The sequence below is a fragment of the Phoenix dactylifera genome, unplaced genomic scaffold (genome assembly GCF_009389715.1).
Source record: "Phoenix dactylifera cultivar Barhee BC4 unplaced genomic scaffold, palm_55x_up_171113_PBpolish2nd_filt_p 000395F, whole genome shotgun sequence".
Taxonomy (NCBI): Eukaryota; Viridiplantae; Streptophyta; class Magnoliopsida; order Arecales; family Arecaceae; genus Phoenix; species Phoenix dactylifera.
Window position 1 is genome coordinate 252701 of NW_024067840.1, and position 4588 is coordinate 257288.

Consider the following 4588-nt stretch of genomic DNA (forward strand, 5'->3'; position numbering starts at 1 on the left):
TAGCACCCCAGGGAGATTAGAGCGATTGGATCGGTCCTCTGCTTCGTGTGGATACCCGTAGAGGCCGGGCACTTGAACGGCTTTAAGCGAACCTTCATCCTAAACCACGAACTTCAGTTTGCGGTGATCATCTACCCGCACAAGGTGAAGATCTTATTTTCCTAAAGTTATTAAAAGTTTTTAATCCTTACCTAACTACGAACGGTTATCAAACGATGTTCATGCGATGAACGTCGATCCCGCACATGCCCCTTCCGCTGCCATCTGATTTTGTTTTGAAATATCAGCGGTATGGGTGGGTTCTAACAGTGGTATCAGAGCCTAGGCTTCGTAGATTAAGGTAAGGATTAATTATTAGTAGGCTTATTAGATCTGAAAATTGAATGATCATGCATGCTGAAAATTTTCTGCATGCAGATTTTTTCTAGGGTGCTGATTTTTACATGCTGATTTTTATGTGATAAAGGGATGATTCTAATTGCATTGTTAATGGAATTACAAAGTTTAGAATCATGATTAGCATGATCAGCAACCTATATCATAAGATAATCAATTAGTTTTCAGATCTGAAAATTATAATTGCTGCATGTGGTGATGATCATAGGATTCAAACCCTTTTGGTATCAAATGTAATGACCTGCGATGCGATCTGTGATGTCATGTAATTTTTCAGATGCTTGCATGCATCTTATTTGATGTTTTAAGAGGCCTGCGTGCCTCCTAAAAGAAGATGTAATTTATTATTATTTTTATTTTACATCTGGTTATATTTCTGTGATGTGATGTACGTCAACGATCAAGTTGAAGACAAGGCATGAGATTAACAGGTGATCTAAGCGGTTGATGGCGATTGGATCAAGAGTTGATCAAGGATCGAATCAAAGAGGCTTGGAACCAATTCAAGAGTTGAAGACCAGTTGATCGATTGACGTGCATGTGCTTGTAATACGACCTTACTAGAATCCATGATCATCACCTATTTAAAGTTTAGCTTTAATTATTGCTGCGATTATAACTGCCTACAATGTGCCGTTTGCATGTGATGTGAATGAGAGTCGGGTAGATAGGTTTACATATGATGTAGCAAACCCAAATGAGACCTAAACTAAAACCTCCTCAATCAAGTCGAGAGTGAACCAACATGAGCAAGTCATATTAGATTAATTGATCTAATTGGTGTCTAGGAAAGCATGAAAGGTGGTTACTTAATTAGGACCTTACTCTCTGAGTAAGGGGAGCCTCCCACCTGCTTACCTGGCCAATTGTTCGATTACCTCTTATGAAGAGCTCAAATTGCAAACACTAAGACCTGATTAACCAATATTAAGTCAATAGGTCTTCCACCGTAGTAGAGCTGCTAAGGTCTTTCTGATGTTGATTTGTCTCGGCTGGATACAGTGATCAAGTTGCATCGGGGGGCTGGACCTCTCTATAGACATGAGATGTTGTAGAGTAAAGGTGGGGTTGGGCACCAATAACTGTTAGGTGAGGACCCAATGATGACTTTATTCCTACGGTTATACGGTGGGTCTGACTTAACTAAGAAATGGGACCAATAACTGTTAGGTGAGGTCTTCATGGCTTAGAGACCAAGTTACGCTGCAACATGCTTGAGAAGCATTGTACAAGAGTTGTACATTCATCAATCTATGTGTCACCAATAACTGTTAGGTGAGGTGGCATATAAATCGATGGGACCGCAGTACCCACTAGAAACCCTAGTCGTGTGGGATTTCCGTTTTTCTACCAGGGGAGTGTGAGGAATTCGAGAAAATAGTGAGAGTTACATTTGTTCTAAAAGACCTTAGAACAGATTAGGATCAAGTACAAAAGTCTAACTAGAATCTTTACTCTCTAAGGATTATAAAGTCAGCTTCTAAACTCTTAACTCATATCCTATAACCGTTTGACCAAACCCAATTATAAAGATTGGCTCAGCAAATTTCAAAAATAGTTTTGAATTGTGAGAAATTTGGATATATGCTAGACCATGGAATCCCCATGTTATCAATCCGTCCGATCACTGATCAGCGTAAGACGCTTGTTAAGTGGACGAACAATGACAATAAAGTTAGGTGCTGCACAATGGCATCCATGTCCAATGCATTACAATGCCAGCATGAGAACATGAAGACTGCTAGGGACATACTGGCACACCTGCAAGAGTTGTATGGTGAGCAGAGTCGCACAGCTCGTTTTGAAGTGTCCAAGAGGCTCTTCAAAACAAAGATGCGCGAAGGGCAGTCTGTCCATGATCACGGTCTGACTATAATCAAGGACCTAGAGGAGCTTGAGAAGCTTGGGATGAACATGCACAAGGAATTGTAAGTGGATTTGATCCTACAGTCACTTCCTGATTCATTTGGTCAGTTTATAGTAAACTACCACATGAATAAGATTGAATGCACTAAGACTGAACTGATAAACATGTTGGTAACTGCTGAGGGAGCCTTGAAAGGTTCAAGGGGCAATGTCCTTGCTGCTGAGTTGACTTCTGGTTCCAAGAGAAAGTCTGCTTGGAAGAAAAAGAAGCCTGCGAAGAAGCAGAAGACTAAGAAAACACCAAGTAAGGAAGTTCCAAGAAAAAGGCCAATTGCAAGAAAAAGTGTTTCCATTGCATAATGGACGGCCATTGGAAGAGGAACTGTCCTACATACATGGGAAGCATAAAGAACATGAGGGTGACAGACCTTCAGAAGGTTTGTCAGATATGCTCAGGATACTTAGGGACTGTTACCTATTGCTAGCAGAAATTTGATTTCTGTATTTTATTTAGCACAGAAAGATTTTTGTTTATTAAATTGATTCAAAATGGTTTTATGATTGACAGTCTCTATCACATACATATGGATGTATCTGTGAATATATCTGAGCAAACAGTGAATACCATAGGATCTAATAGATCCAAAAATGAGATAAATCTAAAGTATTTGTGGCACCTCAGGCTTGGCCATATAGGAGAAGACAGAATAAACAAATTGGAGAAACATGAGCTTTTGGGCTCATTGACTTCCGAGTCATATTTGATTTGTGAATTCTGCCTTCAAGGAAAGATGGCCAAGTTATCCTTTGTAGGACACAGGGAGGTTCACTGAAATACTTATCCTAGTACACACTGATGTGTATGGCCCATTCGATGTGCAGGCTAGGGGTTATAATTTTTTACTTCATTTACCGATGATTACTCACGGTATGGATATGTGTATGAGACACAAATATGAAACTTTTGAAAGGTTCAAAAAGCTTAGATATGAAGTAGAAAAATAAGCACAAAAACTCATTAAGGTTCTTCGATCAGATCGAGGAAGTGAATACCTTAATGGAGAGTTCCGTGATTATCTCAAGGAGAATGGTATAGTTTCATAATGGACTCCTCCTGGAACACCTCAGCTCAATGGAGTGTCAGAGAGGAGGAATCGGACTCTATTGATATGGTCCAGTCCATGATGAGCTTCACTGATTTACCCTTGTTTCTTTAGATAGATGCCTATTTTCAGCTATTTACTAGTTGAATAGAGTTCCCTCTAAAGTCCATTCCTACCGCACCATATGAGATATGACATGGTAAGAAACCAAGATTTGGGGATGTCCGGCCTACGTCAAGAGACTACAGGCAGACAAGTTAGAGGCTAGGACCATAAGTGCTCGTTTTATAGGATATCCTAAAGAGTCATTAGGATACAATTTTTACGTCTCAGAGGATCACAATGTGTTTGTGAGCCATCATGCCATCTTCTTGGAAAAACAGTTTATCCTTGATAGAGGCAGTGAGAGGAAAATTGAGCTAGAAGAGAAAGTCTCTGAAAAGCAACGAGTCATGGATCCTATCGAACCCATTCATACAGAGCCAGAACACGATGTCCCTCGACCACCTCGTAGATCTAGTAGGGTCTCCCATCCTCCCGATAGATACTTAGGTATACTAGAAGAGGATACCAAAAAAATGTCCCTAGTGGGAGATAGGGATCATACACAAGATCCCAAAACCTACGACGAGGCGATATCTGATATCGATTCCGAGAAATGGCTAGAAGCCATGAAGTCAGAGTTAGACTCCATGCATTCCAACCAAGTCTGGACCTTAGTAGACCCACCAGAAGGTATTGTACCTATTGGATGCAAATAGATCTACAAAAGGAAGATAGGTTCGGATGGAGAGGTAGAGACCTATAAGGCAAAGCTTGTGGCGAAAGGGTATAGTCAGCGCGAGGGCATTGACTATCAGGATACCTTTTCACCTGTAGCCATGCTGAAATCCATCCGAACATTGCTTGCCATTGCAGTATTTCATGATTATGAAATCTGGCAGATGGATGTGAAAACAGCTTTCCTGAATGGATATCTTGATGAAGACATCTATATGGAACAGCCTTTGGGTTTCACTTCCAGTGATGGAGATCACAAGGTCTGCAAGCTGCAAAGGTCCATCTATGGACTAAAGCAAGCATCTCGGAGTTGGAACACTCGTTTCGATGACGCAATCAAAACGTTTGATTTCATCAAAAACGAAGAGGAACCGTGTGCTTACAAAAGGGTTAGTGGAAGTACTGTCATTTTTCTCGTACTGTACGTAGATGACATCCTCCTG